The 22550-nt window shown below is 40.4% G+C and overlaps 1 protein-coding gene and 1 long non-coding RNA gene across 4 annotated transcripts in view; both read right to left on the bottom strand.

Moving 5' to 3' along the window:
• The window catches only part of CPNE4 (copine 4), a 526733-nt gene extending 523652 nt beyond the window's left edge, over positions 1 to 3081 (bottom strand). The window contains exon 1 of the mRNA XM_033212672.1: positions 2568 to 3081. The gene's annotated coding sequence lies outside the window, so the exon portion shown is untranslated. The remainder of the gene's footprint in view (positions 1 to 2567) is intronic.
• A 4492-nt stretch (positions 3082 to 7573) lies between these two features.
• Positions 7574 to 22550, bottom strand: part of LOC117084187 — a 184840-nt gene continuing 169863 nt past the window's right edge. For all 3 annotated transcript variants that reach the window (XR_004437337.1, XR_004437336.1, XR_004437338.1), the window contains exon 4: positions 7574 to 8289. This is a non-coding gene — a long non-coding RNA (uncharacterized LOC117084187). The remainder of the gene's footprint in view (positions 8290 to 22550) is intronic.

The raw sequence follows: 22550 nt of genomic DNA, 5'->3' as shown, positions 1-22550 counted from the left end.
TAACATCTTTACTTCCTACTAACTGAAATGAGTTATTTTTAATCAGAAATACGCAAGCAGATTAAGATATACTTTAGAACAAACACCTTCTAATTAAAACCTCTAAAACCAGGGTCCCCTTAAGACAAACCAATAATTCAAGCAAAATGTCATGTTGCTACTGGAGACCTGGAGATAAACAGGAAGCCTTTTAATTTCTTTTTACAGTTGAGAAACAACTTAGAGCAACTATTTTCAAAGAAATTCTAGTAAAGCAACTATCTCACACTGGGAAGTCACTGTACCCCATCTGCACCTTCTCCCAGTCAAATATGCTGGGCCTGTGTCCAGGAGAATAAAAACAAGGCTGACCACTCACAGGAAAGGCATAAGTTTGATGACCATGGGAGTTTTTACTTGTTAACACATAAGTAGAGGTTTGATTCAATTACAGGCAATCTCTTCTCACACAATCATACAAAACTGCCCAGGATTAAACATCTACTATTGCTATAGACCAATATATCCTTTTATGTAATGTTAATGGAAAAATCACCTCATTCTGATGTGTTTTGAGTTTGATCCTCTAAAACCATAAGAATCTTCCCACGAGAGATAATTGAGAAAATGTTGGCCTTTGTTAGCATGCACTATTAACACAGGTGTTCTGACTGCATTTTCCAGCCCTCCCTCTATTTTATGCACTTCTCTACATGTGAGAACCTTTGACTAACTCTGAGCCCTGACCTGCCAGAGTGACTTTGTCAGTCTCTCTTTAAAAATGGGCAGGTGAATAAAATGAGTTCAGCCTAGAAGCAGCAGCTCAGTAAGGTAAATGAAAATATCAGAAGTTATCTAATCACAGCCATAGCCATGCTGAGCTTCATCTTATCTTTTGGTTAATAAAAAGAAATGGGACCTTTCTAAACTTGAAGGGCATCCAATTAAGTTTTTGCTTGCCTCTGGCTTTTGGGGGGATATGCTACGTGGTTCAACCAGTGCATACTAACTACAAAAATTGGCATGGATTCAAAGCACCTATGTCATAGGAAAGTGGGTGTTTGTTTGTTTTGATATAAAGCAGAAAATAAAACACAAAGGCCTTTGAGAATAGGGGTTGTTAAGGGAATAGAAGAGTAGGAAGAAAAGAACACTTCGTTTGAAGTTAATTGTGTGTGCGCGCGCGCGCGTGAATGAGCAGGGTTTAGCTTCATTTAAAGAGAACACATTAAAGTACCTTGGACAGCTCAAAAGGGCTGGTCAGGAAACAAAACCAAGTGAGCCAAGAAAAACCGTAACAGTGCTTTTAAAATCCCTGGCAAAGCAGCAAGAGGATGAAGAGTTGGTTTTGCATAGTTTTGAATACAGGATATAAAGGTGCTGAAGCACCTTTTCCCACAAGTCACTGAAATCCTGTGTGTGTGTGTATGTGTGGAGAGGGAGAGGTTCTCAGATATTTTTCTTGCAAAGCTTCCCAGAGCACTCTCCCTTCCCCAGCCCGCCCTCGCTTTACTCTGCTCACCTTTCCCCCCCTCCATTTCCCAACCCCCCATATCAAGCCCTTCATAAGTTTGGGCCCCTTGGATCATCTCTGCTGCCTGTGAATTTTCCCTGGAGCCTGGCAGGTTCTGGGGCTGAAAGCCAGTCCGCCAAGGCGCCCTGGGGCGTCCCGGTGGCGCGGTCAGATTTGGAACATAGAATGGGAAATAGGGTCTTAAAGCCCACCTACTCCAAGATAAAGGAGGAGCATTTTTCATCAGGGTTTAGCCAGTTCCTCACCGGATGATAATCAGCACTCACTTGACTTGGCGTGGACCACCTCCTAATTGTCTCCACTGGATTCAGCCCTAACAGTTCTCGTGCGTCTGTGATACCACGCGGGGTCGTGAACTTACTCAGCTGTGGGTTGGTTTCAGTGGTCCCTCTAGTCCCGTCCCCCGTCGGCCGTCCCCCTTTCCCTCTGGCTACTTTATTCAACAGAGGAAGAAGCGCTAAAGGACTGGGTTGAATCAAAGCACTTGCAAGCCTATTCATTAGTTTTTAACACTGAGAGTCCCAGAGGCAACTAAATATTATTATAACCTCATTGTAAGAAGTGTGGGGAAGGAGGTTGAGAGGTTGAATCCAACCGCAGCCAGGTCAAGCCATTGGAAGGGACTACAATGTCCCACAGCTTTCTCACTGTCAGAGAGGAAGCTGCAACTTCAGCCAGAACTCCCTTCCCCTCCCCTTCCCCGATTTTGAAAACGGTACCCCTTCTTTCGCCTTCGGGACTTCCCTGACCTGCTCCTCACCCGCGCCCTGCTGTCCCCTCCCCTCTGCGGTCTTTCTCCCCAACTCCATTCGCCCCACCCCACCTGGGCGAGGTGGGTGTATGTCAGAAGGCGAGAGGTAGGGGATGGAAGTTCCTTCAGATTAAAGACGTTGCTTGCTGCTGCTTTTTAAAACAACAACAGCAATGACAAACAAGCAAATGTGAGCGAGAAGCAGTGCATCTCAAAAGTTGATCTTGCTACACAGCAGCCCCAACAGACTTTGCAATCGCAGTGCCCCAGGAACACAGGAATGAAGAGTTGGCATTTCCTTACCTGGGTGTGCCAACCTCGAAGAGTGGAGAGAGAATTCAGCCCGGGACCAGGTCTGTCCCGCCCCCAGGATGCAAAATCCGACTTTGAAGTGGAGGTGGTTGGTGGTGTAGTTACGTAGTGGTGTAAGGGGCGTCGCACCTCCTTCCCCTCTCGTTCTCCGAGGTCAGTTTAGCAGCAACGGCTGGGAAAGGTGCTGAGAGCAGAGTTTGGTCTCTCCGGAAACCCTGACTCCATTCTCGGTGATGGGGGTGGGGGAAGAGGGTGAAAATGTTGGAGGTGGCAGGTCGGCTCTCAGTTAACTCAGAGAGTAAAGAGGAGGATACTGAAGAAAGAGGGAGGGAGTGGAGTGGAGCGAGGGAGGAAGGAAAGGAGGATGGCAGAAAGAGACGGGGATGAGCGGGTGGCGGGGAGATGGCAGCTTCTCACAGAGAGATTTCCACCTTCTGACGAAACCCATGCACCCAGCAACCCGGCAAGAGACTAGTTCCGAAACCTCTGCGCGAGCGCCCCCTGGGGGTTGCTGGCGGAGACAAACATTGCCCCGGGAACCCGAGCTCAGGGCCCCGCCCAGGCCTCGGCGGCGGCGCTCTCCGTGGTCCTGCCGCGCCCACAATCTGGGCTTTCGACTTGATTTAGATCTTCAAGTGCTTGGTCTCCATTTCTACTCTAGGGTGGAGCGGTCATATCGCGGCGGGGGTGTGGGGGGAATGAGAGTTACACTTTTCGGCACACACTAAAGACAACTTTTTAGATGGGTGCTTAACTGTCACCAAAAATGGTAAAGGTGTTGCTCATCTCTGTATCCTCTTGTGTCTACAAAAGTGTCTGGCATATGGCAGGAGCCTGGTAATTATTTTTAGTAAGTAATGCATGAGTAAATTAATGGACAAAGAGTATTTTCTTCGTCTCATGATGCGTTTCTGAATACATCTACCTTACAGCTAAGATAAAGAAATACTTAGGGAGTACCCATGCTTAAAGATAGATATAAATACCTTGTCTCACGTAGGGGATAACCACCTCCACATGTTATAAAGCACTTTAGAGAGAAAGTATGGCCTTCCTATTTCAAACATATTCATATTCAGGCAAATGAACTTATTCAAATACAGGGCATTGTTTCTGATTATGTCTGCTACCATAGACAAACTATACAACTAAATTCTGTCTGCTCACTGGTGTTGTCAGACTCACAAATTGGACTTTGGAATTAATGAAGTGAATGACCGTCTCTTTCTGACATTGGGATGGTATAGAGTGTGTTACATCTAACATGGAGGGGAGATGGAAGGTCTTCCTTCTCACCCTATTAAGGGGATATCTAACAAAGCCTCTCTTCAGGTTGGAGGGGATATAAGCCAAAGTCTTTTCACTAATTGTAAAGCTCTCAATTTCAAAGTCCAGAAAAGGAGAAACAACAGGGTAAGGAGCAGGACCCTCTCTTAATTGTTCTGTAGAAGTAGTCAGAAAGATCTTTGATAAACAAAGGGACAACATTCTGACAGAATATAAATAACATTTTTCTTCCTTCAGTCACCTCTAAAGCCTTTCTGAAATAGGATAACACTAAACACGAACCCTGGAAAGGACCTCAGGAAGCTTCTCTGTACACTGAAACTACCACATAAATCCTTGGATTTGCTTTGATTGCAAAAACTTGGGTCACATGGTTATGCATAAGTCAATCATTGTGACCTTTGGATATGGAATTACACTAATAGGCCAGGACTTCCACAATGTCTGGGAGCATGTGATGTCTTCTATAGCACTCCTGGAGCCAGGATGGAACCCCACCTGATCTACACGCATTGAGAGTGAGACATAGGGACAATTCTCCTAGGGATATTCAGGGTCCTCCTACCAGGAAAGGGGAGATGGACACTAAGCAGGCAAAACCAGTGTATGATTACTAAATATGAAAATGTTAAGTCCAAAAACATTACTCCAGGTTTTGTTAAGGGGTAGCCTCAGAGATGAACTCAAAGTTTGAGTTGGATTGAACTTGCAAAGATGAATGAAGAAGAAGGAAAAGTCATTATGCATTTCTTTGCATGTTAATTGTATCCTCTAAAATTTAATTTCTATGAAGGCGAGTGATATGTCTGTTTTGTTGTCTTGTTCATGATTATAACCCCAATGCCTAGAAAGGTGTCTACCACCTAGTAGGCAGTGAACAAACATTTATAAAATTAAAAATAATGTAAATACCTTAGGGACCATTCAGCATAAACTTCTTATATTACAGGTGAGAGAAAAGGAATTAAGATGTGCTGAGCATGTACTATTTCTAGGCAATCTGTTAGGCACTCTACTTACCATCCCATTTAATTTTTACAACAACCTGCCCAAGAAAGTTTCACTTTATCTACAAAAATAAATCCAGGATTTGGGTGGTTGAAATGACCAGACCAGGGAACACAATTAGTTAATGGGAGGATAGGGGTTGTTCACTGAAGCAGTCTCTAAAGGGGTAGCTAAGAATGAATGAACACATGGACCATAGAGAAGAAGTTATAGAGTCAACGCTCATAGGGAAAAAGAAAAACGACATAGTTATCTTTGGCCCTATACGTTAAAAGCATAGATACACAAACTAAACACAATGCTACAACTTGTGACAAATATGGTTTCCTTTGCCAGCAGGCTTCAGCTCCCTAATTAGAAACAAACAGTTGCCTGCTCGCCAGTGTGCAGAAAACATGTGCAGCTTTGTGCCAGAAACTTGGAATTTTTTCTCAAGGCATGACACCGAAGGTAAATTCAAAGAGGCTTTTTACAGGGCACATAAAGCAGAATTTACTCCCACCTCTTATATGAAATCAACAGCTCATCTGTACAAATGAAGATTTGTAACCAGCTAATAATCCATGTTTTCAATCACTGCCTCCACAGCAAGTTGCCCACCAGCCACAGTCCCCTCAACAATTGTAACATCAAAATCCCCTTGTCTCTATCACTCACCTCCTCCCAACTCTCCTTTTAATGGATTCTGAGCTGCTGGGTTCTACAGCCATGGTCAAATTTATCTAAAGCCAAGCCACAGTCACTGTGGCCCTGGTGTTACCAAGTTGCAAAGGAAGCTTCAGCTCTGGGTAGATTCACTCGCCGGGTCTCTGTTGATAAGATAAGAGGAGGCATCCGCTCAGTGTCTTATGCCAGTATGAAAGGCATCTCACCCATCAATGTGACAAGTGAAATTCTGGAATGAAGCCAGGGAACAAAAGGGAAGAAATGTGGATTCTTACCAGTGCAGTTGATACCATTTTTTTAAGGGAAGCAGATGATGAAGGGGAAAAACAGGCAGAGAGTCAGTGCCCTGCATCAAAAACCTTGGATCCTTCCCTGAATGAGTCAGGGTGAGCATTTTGTTTTGAAATTGAATTTCCGTTTTCTTTTCTTTTCTTTTCTTTTGTAAGAACTACTCAAGGGAACTGTTGTAAATAACAGGATATATTTTTGAGGCTGTGGATCATATAAGAACCTTGGATTTCACCCCAGGGCTATTTATAGCTCAAAATTTTGTTTTGTTTTGTTTTTTCGATTTCAAGTGATTTTTGAGAATTGACTGATATGTCTTCCTCTGGTGTTTCTGTGTATGCCTGGGGTATGATAATATTACTGGAAAGCGGAAAGGAACACTCTAAGAAAAACTCCTTCTAAGATGCTAAGAGTCAAGGGAAAATGAACATACATGTTCCAAGCTGATGCAGAAATTAAATATTCCACTGTCTGTCATTGTTTTTTATGGGAACCCTATACCACCTGTTGTGTCTCTGACACTGGGTAACAATTTGTGCTACAAAAGGGCAGTTTATACTTCTGTCTACCAATAGGTGGCATCAAAATCTCTCCAGCTTTTCTTTCCTGTATTTTAAAAACCATAGGCAGAGGGCATTTTCTTTCTGAGATTTTACATTTTATCATGAGTGATGTTATAAAGGCCACTAAATAGCTCTATATTATTTCAGAGCAGATTTTCCTATTTGCTCTATTAATGAGGTCTCCCGGTCATCCCTCTGAGCCTCAGTTTTCTCATTGTAAAAAGAAAGTATTTGAACTGAACTCCAGCTCCAAGATTCTGCTTTTTAGCTACATAATATCTTCCCAGACGCACCATTTTTCATGCCTATGATAACCCCATTAGGACTCCATTCCTCTGGGCTTAAGGAATATCAGCAAGCAAATATCCCTTGGTTGCAGAGGCTGTTATTTGCCCAGCCTATATTCATTTGTGTTTGTTTTTCCTTACTAAGAAAAACATATTTTGTGGAGGGTAGCAACCTGTTTAGCTCCAAACCTTCATTTTCCAGCTTTTCTTGCAGATGGAGTAGTGATGTGATTAAGGTCTAGCCCTGCGCTATTTATTATGGTAGCCACTAGACACATGTATCTATTTAAATTTAAATTTATTAAAATTAAGTAAAATTAAAAGTTAATTTTGTCAGTTCCACAAGTGACATTTTAAATGCTAAATAATCATAAGTGGCTAGTAGCTAACATCTTGGATAGTTCAGATATAGAACATTTCTATCATTGCAGAAAGTTTTGTTATATAGCACTGATCTAGCCATTGAAATGTCAGTAGAAATTATAGGGCAGTTCCTGTGAGAGTTTTCAAAGGGAAGGAGATATTGAGTCAGCTGAGATGTACCTTTATCTCTTTACCTTTTCCTTTCTTTACACCTGAAGGTTACAGACAGTAAGTCAGCCATCACGTGACTATGAAGCAGCCAATATTCACCAAGGCAGGTTAGGCAGAGAGATAAAAGGAACCTGGGTCTTTGATATCATAAAGGCAACCACATTATTTTCAGCTGTATTATGAGAAAAATAAAATCTTCCATTGATTCAAGCCACTGTTTTCAGTTTTTTATTATGAATAGCTAAATATTATTTCTAACTGATACACCATCAGAAACTTACCTGGACAACTTTCTATTAATGACTGAAAAAGCATGTGTCTTTCCAGTTTCCCTTACTTTGGTTAGAGTTGAGGACCAGATTCTGGCTACAAGAAACAAAACAATGTGTACACCATGAAGTGATAAGTATTAATCATTCATTTCAATGTGTCCAATGGACCAAAAAGGGGAAGATGGGTATTAATGATTCCCAAAATAAATATCCTCTATTTTAGAATTTGGCTAAAGAGTAGCTTTGCATTTTCCTGGAAAAGAGGTTAGTGGGAAAGAAAGATAATATTTGAACCTGTACTATATGCTAGAAACTTGGCTGAATGATTTGACATTATCATATTTAATGTTCATGACAATCCAACAACATAATCATTCATATCTCCCTTTTTGCAGATAACAAACAGAGGCTCAGAGAAATCAAATATGTTGTCAAAATCTACATTGTTGAAGAGATGGGTTTCAAATCCAGGTCAGCTTGGCCCTTGCCATGGCTTCATAATGAAATTCCATGGGTGAGCATTACCAGTTTCTGGTCTTTCCTTGCTTATTTCAAGGGTCTCATCATTCCATCCTCTGTATCACTTTTTTTTGTTACAGGCTTTACTCTTTTCTAACCTGGAAAACACTAATGATATTTTTCTTCTCCTTCATAAGCTTGGAAATATTCTCAATCACCATAAAATTCAGCCTTCTTCTGGTAACTTTGGAGACCCTCAGAGCTTTTCTTATTTCCAGAGACCGGTGGTTTGGATGAGAATTATTCTCTATTTTCACACAAATTGGCCAGATGACATCTTTACTGGTATCTGAAATAGAAGCGGAAAACAACTTGGAGGACACAAAATGTGAAGGTTGGAGAAATAGCTTTGAATTCAAACTGAAATTAAATAGTTTCCTTTGTTGAAACTCACAGAGGAAAAGAAGTTACCTAAAAAACTTATTAACACTTTTATTCGAATTCATGAGATAATTCTAAGATGATAAAAAAAAAAAGTCATGTAAAGAAAACCTCTAGAATTCAAAGAGAAAATGAGAGGAAAACAATATCATTGCAGATCTTAAAATCACATTCTGTAAAAATCAGAAATGGCCATGCAGAAAACACAGAGCAGTGTCACAGAGGACAAAGTAAGTGATGTTTATGGTAACCTGAATTGTTAAGAGGAAGTTCAAATATATTCTGAGTTATTGATTAAGAAATCAAAACATATGTTTTATAAACACTCCTTCTAAAAGATGATTAAATTATTTAGAAATCAACCCATCACTAAGATCAGCCTAGATTCAAGGGGAGGAAACATAGACCCACCCCTTGGTGAGAGGAATATCAAAAGATTTTCAGATGTTTTAAAACGACCATACCCTCAGTCCTAAAAATGCTCAATCCTTTCCAGCTACCTATTTCTAATGCCCTCAATATATTAAAAGTATATGAGATGTATATGAAAAAAGATGTTCTAGGCAAACGTATAACTCTTAATAGCAGTTTGGAAATTAAGCCCCAAGTTTCTGTCTGGTCTCTTTCACTAATCAACTGAGTCCCAAGCTCTCCTTGTGCCCCTTCAGTGCAAGCACAGATTCCTACAACACCCTTTGCCCTAGGTCCCCACCCTACATTGGCTATCTCAAGAGTATTAGTCTATCAGCAAGAAGAAAAAAAGAGTCTTTCTCCAGAAGGCTTAGAGCATAAGACACCCACAATTCCATTTGCTCTTCTTCCCCTTGAACTTCACCAGGGGCAGGATGCACTCTCATCCCCACCTACAGTGGCAGAGGGAAACCTAAACAATCTACAATTCTCATGCTTTTTCCTAATTGTTATCTTTCTTAGTTTATTTGTGTTACTTTAACAAAATGACATAGGCTAGGTCATTTATAAACAATCAAAATTTATTTCTCACAATTCTGGAGGCTGGGAAGTCCAAGATCAAGGCATCGGCAGTTTCGTATTTGGTGCGGGCCTGGTCTCTCTGCTTCCAGGATAGCACCCTGTTGCTGCATTCTCCAGAGGGGATGAACACAGTGTCCTCACATGGTAGAAAAGAAGGAAGGGCAAAAAGGGCCAAACTCGGTGTAAAACCCCTTTCGTAAAGGCTTTAATCCCAGCCTTCATGACCTAATCATCTGCTAAACAGCACACATCTTATGGTATTGCATTGGGGATTAAATTAAATTTTAGAGGACACATTCAGACCATAACAATATCCAACATCTAGCACATTACACAGCAGTACTTCAGTAAAAAGGCACAGTCTTTTTCTTCACTGGGTTTGTGTTTAATTAGGGGACAAGAAATAAACAATTTCAACCCCACATGGCTATTGCAAAAATGAGGTAACCCATGAGGAAATAAAGAGGAAGAAAACCTATATGTGACTAGAAGAGTCATGGTAGACCTCAAAAAGCAGACAATGCAGAAATTAAGACCTGTGGAAATTAACCAGGCAGGTTAGAGAAAAAGGCTCTCCAGCCAAGGAAGCAACATAGACAAAGGCTCCAAGTCAAGCACAGACATGGCATAATCAAAAAACCTCAAGCAATTAAATAATTCACTATATCTGAGGCATAAAGACAGAAGGAAAAGGAGCAAGAACTGAGGCAAACAAGCAAGCAGGGGCATAAATGCAAAGGACCTTGTAAGATTGACTTGAGATTTTATTTTATTGCATGAAATACTTATTCCAATATACTGAGTGGGAATTCAAAATTTTCCTTAATCCATGGTGAAATAGGAAAAACAGGAAGCATTTTATATAACTAAATTAATTTTTGAGAGTATTTCTTAATATTTTCATGTTAATATTAGTCACTGCATTCTTGTCATTAATTCTCATGAGGCTTTGCCATTTTAAAAAATATTCTTACTTGATAGAATAAAAGTACTGTGAGCTAAGAGCAACCCAAGAAATGTGTTTTGAGATTTGCTCTGTGAAATCTAAATATTTGGACACATCAGCAAGAGGTCATGGGAAGACATTAAAGAATTTTGAGCAGCAATTGTGATTAATGTTAAACTGGGAAAGGGTTGAAGAGGGAAAGTAAAGTTAGAGAAATGAGTAAGTTACCTCCACTGGATTCATTCAATAGATACTGAGCTGGTGTTATGGATACAATTTTGGACCAGCTAGGTAAGGTCTCTGCCTCATGGAGTTATCACTCGAGTCATGGAGACACAAAATGAACCAAGAAGGAGAGACAAACAGGTTGTGAGTCATGTAGAGGGCACAATGAGAGAGAGAAAGATAGTAAAAGAAAGAACATCTGTAGATTAGAATAAGTTCTGTGAGGGAAATAAAAAACTCTAATGATATGAGAGGTCACTGGGAAATGCCTCTTTAGATAGCATGGTCAAAAAGCCTTGCTAAGGAAAGAGCATTTGAGTAGAGAACTAACAGTTGAGAATGAGCCAGCACACAAAGACCAGAGAGAAGAGCACTCCAGGCACAGGGAACAGCATTTATAAGGGCCCAGAGGTGAGGAAAGTTCTCAATGATCAGTTTTAATAATTTGGAAAGAACAGGATGAGACAGTTCGAGCACTCTAAACTCCTTAAAGGTGAAAAAGAGGAAAAGAGTGTGAAAAGGATGCAGGGAGGCTTTAATATTACAGAAGACTTGTGTTGTTAATTTTATTAAATACTGCCCAAGATACTGGGGTTGACAAAATATTGTCCTTGTTTTCAGGAGATTATAGTCCAGTGCAAACCACTGCATAGAAATTAACCCCAGAGGGACAACCCACAGGAGCCCCCTGGTTGGGGATTTGCTTCCATCTGTAGGCTAGAGACAAGATCAGCTCCATTTGACATCAATGGAAAGGAAAACCTCTGGATTACACACCCAGGCTACCAACAGCAGAGAGTTATTTCTGGAGAAATAAGTCTACATTGATTTAAAGGAAGAGATGTAAAGCAAGAACAGGATTTACCTTAGCAGATTCTATCCTCCCCCATAGGACCCACTCTCCCCATCACTTCTGTTTTCTTGATGATTCTTCAGACTTGTCCTGCATCTACAGTTACCTTCGGCATCTATAGTTACCTTCAGCATCTATAGTTACCTTGAGCTACATAATTCCATATGTGTTATTTGGTTATATGTTATCTTGTTTATTCTCTGCAATAAATTTGGGAGACACTAGCCCCATTGTCTTTGTGTACTCCTTCTGATGGGCAGTATTTTTCTGATGTGTGCAGTTTGCCCCAGGAAGGGAAAACATCTTCCTAGGTCACAGGATCAATCTCTGCAGAGCAATGGGCCTTGGCTCCTATGGAGACAAAGTACACTGCTATAACAGGGGTGGGCCAGGCCACGGGACACTTCAGGGCAGACACCAGGATAAAAATGTCTTCTTCACAGGGTTGAGGTGAGGCAGTATGCTGAGTTTTTTTAACCACATTTATATATAGATATTTTTAATTATTAAATGAAATCTTACTATATATTCTTAGGCAAGCAGCCTTTTATGTCTATGTTAATCTACATCACAATTTATAATAGCTAGAAAATGTCCAAATATATGGATATAACAAGATATACGCCTAACTTAATCCCCTATTGTTGAGCATTTGTTTCTAATTTTTTACTGTTGTACACAATGCTTCCATGAACATAGTTTATATTATATACTCCTGATTAGACCCTAGTCTAATTTGGCCAAACCTAAAGAATCATCAAGAAAATAGAAATGGGGCCAGGCTCAGTGGCTCACACCTGTAATCCCAGCACTTTGGGAGGCTGAGGCGGGCCGATCACTTGAGGTCAGGAGTTCCAGACTAGCCTGGGCAACATGGCGAAACCCCATCTCTACAAAAAATTAAAAAGTTAGCCAGGCATAGTGATGCATGCCTGTAATCCTAGCTACTTGGGAGGTTGAAGCTGGAGAATCACCTGAACCCAGGAGGCAGAGGTTGCAGTGAGCTGAGATGACACCACTGCATGTCAGCCTGAGTGACAGAGAGACCCTGGCAAGGAGGAAAGGAAGGAAGGAAGGAAGGAAGGAAGGAAGGAAGGAAGGAAGGAAGGGAGGGAGGGAGGGAGGGAGGGAGGGAGGGAAAAGAAAAGAAAGGGAAGGGAAGGAAGAAAGGAAAGGAAAGAAGGAAAGAAAGAAGAAAGAGGGAAAGAGAGGAAGGGAAGGGAAGGAAAGGGAAGGGAAGGGAAGGGAAACATAAGAGATGAGGAGAGTGGGTCCTATGGGGGAGGACAGGTACTGCCGAGAAGAATCCTATTCTTGCTTTACATCTCTTCCTTTAAATCAATATGGACTCACATCTCCAGAAATAACCCTCTGCTGTTGGTAGCCTGGGCGCACAGTCCATGGGCCTTCCTTTCCACTGATGTCAATGAGAGCTGACCTTGTCTCTAGCCTACAGATGGAAGTAAATTCCCAACCAAGGGGCTCCTGTGGGTTATCATTCTGGGATTTCCAGCAAAATTGCCTTTAAAGTGAATCACCAGTGATCAAAGCAGACGAAAGTAACACATTTCTCTAGAGAAGAGAAGGTGAAGTCCTGTCATTCTGAGGCTATTCTTGGTGGGGGGAAGAAATCATGAGAAACCAACCCAAAGGGGCATTCTAGTGCCCCTCACTAGTACTCCTCAAAACTGTAATATCATTATAAACAAGGAAAGACTGAGAAACTGTTGGAGACCAGAGGATACCAAGACAACATGAAAAGTAAATGCAATGTGATCCCCTAGATTGGATCCCAGAACAGAAAAAAGACATTCATGGGAAAACTGGTGAAATCCAAATACAGTCTGGAGTCTGCTTAATAGTAATATACCAATGTTGGATTCTTAGTTATGACAAATGTTCCAATGCAATGTATTCTGTTTACATTATGGGAAAATGGATGAAAAGTATATGGGTACTCTCTGTACTCTCTTCCCAACTTTTCAATAAATCTAAAATGATCACAAATGAAAACTTTGTTCTTAAAAAAGACAACTTTTCTGTTTGTTACCTTAGGGTAAAATTAGAATAGTTGAGTCAAAGGCTGTGCATAATTTGCAGGTTTTTGGTACATTCTGTAAAATCACCAGGAGGGTAATTTAACTTAATCCATTATTTTTGCTTACTTCTGAAGTAAAAGCCCTACCGTATCTGCTTGGCATATGTAAGTCAACTGTCTCCTTGGCAAATTACACAGGAATACACTCACCAGTTAACTCCTGGCAGAACTCTGATAGAATATTGATGAGAACTGCCAGAGAAACAGTACTCTGCCTACCCTTCTCAGCCTAGCAGGTTCTCTACAGGCAAAAGAATTAAGTGGCTCAAAAAACTCCCAGGAATCAAGGACAGAGTCAGAGGAAGCCATTTTTACATAGTCATTTTTCTGATTGCAACTCTGCTTTCTGCGTTTTTTTTTTTTTTTTTTTTTTTTTTTTTTTTTTTTTTGAGGCGGAGTCTCGCTCTGTCGCCCGGGCTGGAGTGCAGTGGCCGGATCTCAGCTCACTGCAAGCTCCCCCTCCCGGGTTCACGCCATTCTCCTGCCTCAGCCTCCCGAGTAGCTGGGACTACAGGCGCCCGCCATCTCGCCCGGCTAGTTTTTTGTATTTTTAGTAGAGACGGGGTTTCACTGTGTTAGCCAGGATGGTCTCGATCTCCTGACCTCGTGATCCGCCCGTCTCGGCCTCCCAAAGTGCTGGGATTACAGGCTTGAGCCACCGCGCCCGGCCTGCTTTCTGCGTTTTTCCAGCAGCCCTGCCTTTTAAGTGAATCACCAGCGATCAAAGGCAGACCAAAATAACGCATTGTTCCTCTAGAGAAGAGAAGGTGAAGTCCTATCATTCTGAGGGTATTCTTGGGAGAAAGAGAAAGAAGAGCAAGAGAGAAACCACACTGCCCGCATTTTCTAAAAGCAAGACCTATAATTTTGCTCTTTTGAAAATCTTTTTAAAAAACACTTGCCTATTGAAAAAGGTCTAAGTAATGCTGAGGCATGTATTAATAACTTTATCTGTTCTGTTTCTATCACCTCTTCCTACTGCGATGTGCAATGGATGATCTACAGTGTTTCTGGTCATGCTGTTAGTATATATAGAAAGGGAGAAATTAACAGGTATCGAGCATCTTGTGAGTGAGGCACTGTTCTAGGAACCTTCAAGATGATGTCATCAAACTCTCCCCGTAATGGAGGGTAAGAGTGTGGAAGGCTTCAAAAATTATCATTGTTCTTCCCCCTACCGCACATATCCATGCCTTTTGTAGTGTGCTTTGTGGTTCTTACCATTAAGTAAAATAGTCTATTTTTGCACCCACTTGAATCTGGGCTAGTATTGTGACTTGTTTTTGTTAATGGAATGCAGCAGAAGTCACATTCTGCCAGTTCTGGACATAAACCTGTAGGAGGTCTAGCATACTTCCATGTAGCCACCATGAGAACAAGGCCAGGCCCTCTTTTGGGAAGATGAGTGAGAGATGGGCTACAGGTGAGCCATTGTGGCTGAAGCCCAAACCTGTGAGACAGCCCAGGCAAGATCAGGAAACCAAGCTCCAGTCAACCCTCAACTGGCCATAAACACGTGAGTGAGCCATGCCCAAAACAGCTGAGCCAGAGCAGAACTATGAACTAATAAGCATTTGTTATTTTAAGTCACTGACTTTGGGAGGTGGTTTGTTATACAGAAATAGCTAATTGATACAAGATAGTCTTATTTCTTTTTAAGATAGGGTAAAATTAAGGCATAGAGAGATTAAACAATTTATCCAAGGAGGCACAGCTAATAAGTGGTGAAACTCAAGATTCAATCCAAGGACTAAATAAATCTAAGGTTTCTTCTTCTACAACCTCTGCCAGTAGAATGGAAACAAGAAGAAAAACGAACACAACCAAATGTCATAGCTATTTAAATATGATAAAACTAAAATCACTTCCCCAGCTGTCTTCTGGATAGTATGTAATGTGTGTGCATCTGTATATGTTTGTAAAGAATAATCTATTCAATGGAGAGAATGAGGTAGGTTAGAGAGAGCTATTTTTTAACTTCAATAACATAGTCTAAATCAAATGCATTCATCTTGGTGTAAATCTGTAATTGGTTCATGATGACAACTGGATTGTTTTTGACAAACTAATTTGCTTCTCTCTTAAAAGCAAGGTCACTTGAGACAACCACTCAGCACTCCTTTTCTTTCTCCCTGTGAGGATCTGTCTTGATCTTCCGTCTTTTGTTTGGAGTCTATCGTCAATCCTTTTCCCTTTTGTCTCCTTTGCTTATTCTCTCTCTCTATCAAAACCTGTTTAATAACAGCTTAGTTAATCCCTGATGGCCTTATTTCCCCTGACTTGTATATTTTTGGTAACTTATATTCTAGTCTTGAATTTGTCTGTCCCTAGTTTGTTACTTTCAAATTGCCTTCCTTTGAATTAGCAATAAAGTGAATTAGATCATGCCATTTCTCTGCCTAATACCCTTCAATACTTTCCCATTGTTCCTAGGGTTGTTTGAACTCCTTAGCCTGGCCTGCAAAGTCCTACATGATCCAGTCCTTTCTATTTTTCCTCCTTGGTCTCATACTATGACCCTCTCTAGTTCCCCAATGTCTGTGCTCTAGCCAGGCAAATTTCTTCCTTCGTTTATTTTCTCTTTTCTTCTTTTTTTTTTTTTTTTTTTAAATTTGAGTCACTGTTTGCCTCTGTCACCAGGCTGGAGTACAGTAGTGCCATCATGACTCCCTGCAGCCTCGAGCTCCTGGGCTCAAGAAAGCTTCCTGTCTTAGCCTCCATGGGTTCTGGGACCACAGGCATGAGTCACCCTACCCAGCTCTTGCATTTGTTTCAGATATTTCAACCTCTGTTTCCAAGCCTTCCCACATGCTGTTTCCTCTCTGGGAATGCCCTTTATGTGCATGTACATGCATGTACATGCGCGCGCACGCGTGCGCGCACACACATACACACAATTTTTGGCCGGTTTTTTAAAGTATTTAAAGAAATGTCCCTTCTGCTGAAAGCTTCCCTTGAATCTTCTAAATGATAATATGCTTTCTATATGCCTACCAGTAGTCTATACTTATGCTACTATAGCATTTACCACCTTGTATTTGCTGCCTTAATTATCTGTATTCCTTAACTTACTACCTGTTTCATTTGCCATTCTATACCCGAGGCTAGAATGGAGCTTTGTACACAGTAGACTCTCAATAAATATTTGTTGAATTAATAAATAATATGTTGTTGTTATTCTTGCATGTTTTAACCCCAAAAGGAATTTTCATGATTCTTAGTACTAGTATACAAGAAAGCAAGTTGGAATATTTTTGGTTATAAGGAACAATGAATGCAGACTAGCTTACACAATCAAGGAATGATTGGCTCATGTAGCTAGAAGAATCCAGAGGCAAGATAATTATCAAAGGTGGTTTTATCCAGTAACTCTGGTTCTGTTTTCTCTGGCATACTGTGATATAGCTGCAACTGCTCAAGCTATACTTCCACAGGTCCAAGGGGTGAGAGAAAACACTCCCATCCAAAAACCCTAAGCAAAAGTTCCAAGGTTTGTTCTGATTAGATCACTTAGGCCACATGGCCCGTAAAGAGCCAGTACAGGGACCAAGGTAATATAATATGCTGATGGCTTGAGCTTCCCACTCCCCAAATAATTGGGTTGTGCGGGGAAGTATGGCTTATTGAATACAATTTGGAATATCGTTAAAAAGAGAGATATGGATGCTGGCTACAGCTAATAATGAGTCTGCATGGTTTTCCATGACTACATTCATAGTGATTTACAGGGCATATGTTGTATATCCAGATATGCTGAGATGGTATGAGACAGAGGCAAGATACTACCCCTGCCCAATAAGAATGTAAGTTCCAGATGGCATAACTCTTCTTCTACCCATCATTTCAGATGCAAACAGAAGTTGATTTGGGATTCTGGAAGAGTGGAGAGGAGGAATAACTTGTATAGCTTTGCACATCTGAGGATTCAACATATTGATAATAGTTAGTTTTAATGTATATGTATTTTTTAAATGCTGGAATTTTATGAAAATAACAGAAGACTTATTTGAGTATAACTGAACCCCCACTAGAAGATGAGATCTGTATGTGTTTTACTATACGACTAACTGCAGTGTAAAGAATATATACTCATAGTATCATGTTTGAGTTCCATTGCCTCTGCTATGATTTGACTGTCCCCTCCAAAACCCATGTTGAAATTTAATTACCAATGTATTGGGAGATGGGGCCTTTAAGAGGTGACTAGGTCATGAGGGTGGAGCCTTCATAAAGGTATTAATTTTTTTGGAAGTGGATTAGTTACCTAGGACTGAGTTTCCTTTATCAGGAACCCTCTCCTGGGATAACTAACCCACTTTGACCCCATTTCTTTCTCTGTCTCACATACTTCTTTGCCTTTCCACCATATTATAATGCAGTAAAAAAGCCCTCACCAAATGCAGCCTCTGGATCTTGGACTTTCCAGCCTCCAGAACTGTCAGCCAAAGAAACTGCTGTTCTTTGAAAATAACTCAGTTTGTAGTCTTCTGTAATAGCAGAGGAAAATGGTCTAAGACTGCCTCCTTCCCAGCAACTGCAAAAATCCTAAGCAAAAGTTCCAGGTATGGAAGTAGGCATGACCACGTGAATTTTCTTCAGTGTAGTCTGGCCTGGATATGCTATCTTCTTCACTATATGGGTTCTAATGAGCATCTTTATTCTGTGATCATTCTCAGCATCATTCTGTGATGTAACAGTCCTCATAGCATAGCTGCCTTACCATGACTGGCAGAAAATTTTTATTCTCTTGATTAATAACCATTCAAAGTTACATTTCTTAATGCAGAGCCTTTATTAACTATTTTTAAGAGCAGTTATTCAAACATGCTCTGCTAAATCCAAATGCTGTTGCTCATTGCCTTGAAAATGGCTTCTCTCTGTTTGACCTAGTTTTCCATTCCTATATTTCTCTAACTGGAAGTCTCTTTATTTCATCTATTCTGCATCAATGAAATAACATTTAACATTCTGCTCTTTCAGGACAGAAAGGGTAGCTCTCAGATTAGTCCTGAATTGAAAAAGTTATCTGCCTTAGGCAGAAACATGATTCTTTCTAAACTGACCACAGAAACATCCTCTCTGGCTTTATCATCTCAGAGATTTTACTATTCAACCCCGGACTACCAATATTAGCAAGGTTTTACAATTAAAGTCACCACAAGTAGGATAAAAAAAGATATTGGTCAGGTCATTTAAGAGTGTGGTTCAGACTACAGGTTTGTAGGAAGTGATTGAATACATCATAATACCTTTGCTTCTTACAGATATCAAATCAACTAGACATCAAACACCATTTGTATTTGCTAAGTACTCTCTCATCCATAAAAAAACAAGGAACAGTAGTGCACAGACACTATAATTCACAGCCTCTAATTAAAATTGCCACAAGTAGCAAGTTTATTTATTTGAGGTTCATTTATTCTTCCTGAATGCTTCCTTTGGGGAATCATAGAAGAACTGAATCAAAAATAAATGTTGAACATTGTTCATTCACTCAACAAATATACACTGAGCACCTGCTATGTGTCAAGTACTCTGTTAGTCACTGAAGATATGAAGCCAAAAACAGACTGATATCTCCATGGGTGGCAGACAAGAAACAGCACTAATAAAATATGGTGAAATTATGATAGAGAATTTGTAAGCTGCTATGGCTGCCTAAGTCTGGGGGAGTTAACAGGGTCTAGGGAAAAGGAAAAAATTCCTGTAGAGATCATACTTAGGCTCAAACATGAAGAGTTGGTAAGAGGCAGTCAGAAAAATAGGAGTAAGGGCGAAGGAAAGGGCAAAGGAAGGATTGTGTGCATAAAAATCCAGAAGTGGAGATGTTTGGGAAGAGAGCGGCCTGAGGAAGATTGAGGTGAGTCTGGAGATGGAGAGAGAGATTGATTGTTGACTCAGTGGCAAAAGTTCAGTGGGAATCATCAGAGGGAAGAGACAGGAGGGAGGCAGGTCGTGGAAGAGTAGACTTCAAGGAGTCATTAGAGATTTTTAAAAGAGGTCTGGTGTGACTTCATTTCCACCTTAGAAAATTCCCTCTAGCAGCTGGGTGGAGAACTGATTGATGATGAGCAAGACTGGAGGCAGGGATGGATAGTGATCTGGGTGAAAAATGGTGGTGGCCTAAACCCATGTGGTGACAGTGAGGATGGATGAACTGGGAGATTTCAGATATTCACAAGTCAAAAATCCATGTGACTTGGGGATCACTCAGGGTGAATTCAAAAATACCTAGACAGTTCAAATGTATAGCATTATTTTACTATGGGTTTTACTTAACTGTAGCAAATGCTGTTGGTATCCTCCCTTCCCAACCCTCAGCAAGCTTCCTCTGCCCAAATCTGAGATCACCTGTGGACAGTTGGCATACAGAGATAACTGCCTACATTTGTGTCAGACAGCATGCTCTGGCGACCAGCATGGAGCAGGCCAAAATATGAAAAAGTCAATGCCACCAAGAGTGACTCTCAAACAAGGGTAAATGGAAATTATGTATAAATATTCCAGCTTCCTTGCCCTTCCATGGGACAATGCTAAGCTGTGTTCTAGATAGTCTCTCCAAGGTTGCTCACTGAGACTGAGCCCTTTGTGCCCATAGTGATCACCCACTCATTAAAAAATCTCTATTGGATTTCTGACCTTCCCTGGGGTCTACTGCCGTGTCCCCAACTTCTGCTTCCTGGGATCAACTTCCAAATAAATCACTTAACAAAAATCCTTGACTTAGGGTCAACTTTCAGGGGAATCCAAATTGAGCTTTATATTGTTTTTACATTTATGAGCTGAAAGAGAATGTTTTAAAGACACATTTTAAAGCCTTTAAATTTCATACTCACTTAACTGATGAAATTTTACTCTCTCACTTCTTCAACAGTATGATTTAGTCTTCCATCATATTAGTGTCAGATGATCACTTTTTAGTTTTAAAAGTGAAAAGGTCTTAAAATATCTTGAAGTGTATCTACAAATATTATTCTTTAAAAGTTCATTGTTCTGATGTTCTCTGCTGTTATTACCAAACATAAGATCCCTAGAAAGCTGCCTAATTTCCTGATAGAAGTAGTACAAATATTATCAAGTGGTCATTTGCAGGAAGTTGATATTTAAAGCAATACATTTTATTAAAATTGAAATAATCCCTCACCTCAATTACAACTAACCAGAAACTTTATATATTAGAATTTCCTCCCATCTTTCAACTTCACTCCCATTGATGTTCATACCTAACCATGGGAAGAAAGGGACACACTTTAGAATGGATACTAGACAGACAGATGAGGTGAAAGAAGGGAAAAAGGAAACAAGGCCAGAGAAGTCAGTATTAGAGGAAAAACTGGAAAGTGCATGTATTAGCTTGCCAGGGATGCTATAACAGAGTGCCGCAGACTCAGGGGGTTTAAACAACAGAAAGATACTGCCACAGTGTTCTGGAGACTACAAGTCTGAAATCAGGGTGTCAGCAGAGTTGGTTCCCTCTTGAGGACTGTGAGGGAAGAATCTGTTTCAGAACTCTTTCCCTGGCTTGTAGATGGCCGTCTTCTCCCTGTGTCTTCACATCATCTTCACTCTGTATGCATGTGTCTGTGCCCAACTTTCCTCTTCTTAGAAGAACAGCAATCATGTTGGATTACAGCCCAGCATAAATACCTCATTTTAACTCAATTACCTATCTCTAAATATAGTCACATTCTCACTGGGGGTTAGCACTTCAACATATGAGTTGTGGGAGGACACAACTGAGCCCACAACTTAAAAAGGACAAAATATTTCTAAGGGTGTGTTCTGAGCCCAGTAGGGTTTCCTTTAAAGCTTGGCACTTTCAACAATCTCAATGCTGATAATGTTTCTTCAGAGTGAATTAAGAACAAAATCCCCAATGCAAATGTTATTATGTACAGAGTAATATAATTATGGAAGCAATGAAACATATAATTAGGTCAGGTTTTTGTTTTTTTGGCTTTGCAATCTTTTCTGGCAAAGTTTTCTTTTTCTTTTTAATTAAATTTTAGGTTCAGGGTACATGTGAACCCTGTTCGGGTTTGTTACATAGGTGAACTCATGTCACAAGGGTTTGTTGTAAAGATAATTTCATCACCCAGGTATTAAGCCAGTACCCAATAGTTATCTTTCTGCTCCTCTCCTTCCTCCCACCCCCACCCTCAAGTAGACCCCAGTGTCTGCTGTTTCCTTCTTTGTGTTCATGAGTTCTCATCATTTAACTCCCACTTATACGTTAGAACATGAGATATTTGGTTTTCTGTTCTTGTGTGTTATTTTGCTAAGTATAATAACCTCCAGCTCCATTCGTGTTCCCACAAAAGACACGATTTCATTCTTTTTTATGGCAGCATAGTATTTCATGGTATATATGTCTCACAATTTCTTTATCTGCCATTGATGGGCATTTAGGTTGATTCCATGTCTTTGCTATTGTGGATAGTGCTGGAATGAACATTTGCATGCATGTGTCTTTATGATAGAATGATTTATATTCTTCTGGGCATATGCCCAGTAATAGGATTGCTGGGTCAAATAGTTGTTCTGCTTTTAGCTCTTTGAGGAATCACCATACTGCTTTCCACAATGGTTCATCTAATTTACACTCCCACCAACAGCGTATAAGTGTTTCCTTTTTTCCACAACCTCAGCAGCATCTCTTACTTTTTGACTTTTTAATAGCAGTCACTCTGACTGGTGTGAGATGGTATCTCATTGTGGTTTTGATTTGCACTCTCTAATAATTAACCATGTTGAGCTTTTTTATATATACTCACTGGCCATATGTATGTCTTCTTTTGAAAAATGTCTGTTCATGTCCTCTGCCCACTTTTTAATGGGGTTTTTTGTTTCTTGTAAATTTGAGTTGCTTATAGATGCTGGATATTAGACCTTTGTCAGATGCATAGTTTTCAAACATTTTCTCCCATTCTGTAGGTTGCCTGTTTACTCTATTGATAGCTCATTTTACTGTACAGAAGTTCTTAAGTTAAATTAGAACCAACTTGTCCATTTTTGCTTTTTTGCAATTGCTTTTAGGGTGTCTTTGTCATAAAA

The sequence above is a fragment of the Trachypithecus francoisi genome, unplaced genomic scaffold, assembly GCF_009764315.1.
Source record: "Trachypithecus francoisi isolate TF-2019V2 unplaced genomic scaffold, Tfra_2.0 Lachesis_group0, whole genome shotgun sequence".
Classification (NCBI taxonomy): domain Eukaryota; kingdom Metazoa; phylum Chordata; class Mammalia; order Primates; family Cercopithecidae; genus Trachypithecus; species Trachypithecus francoisi.
This window is presented reverse-complemented; position numbering and strand designations above follow the sequence as displayed.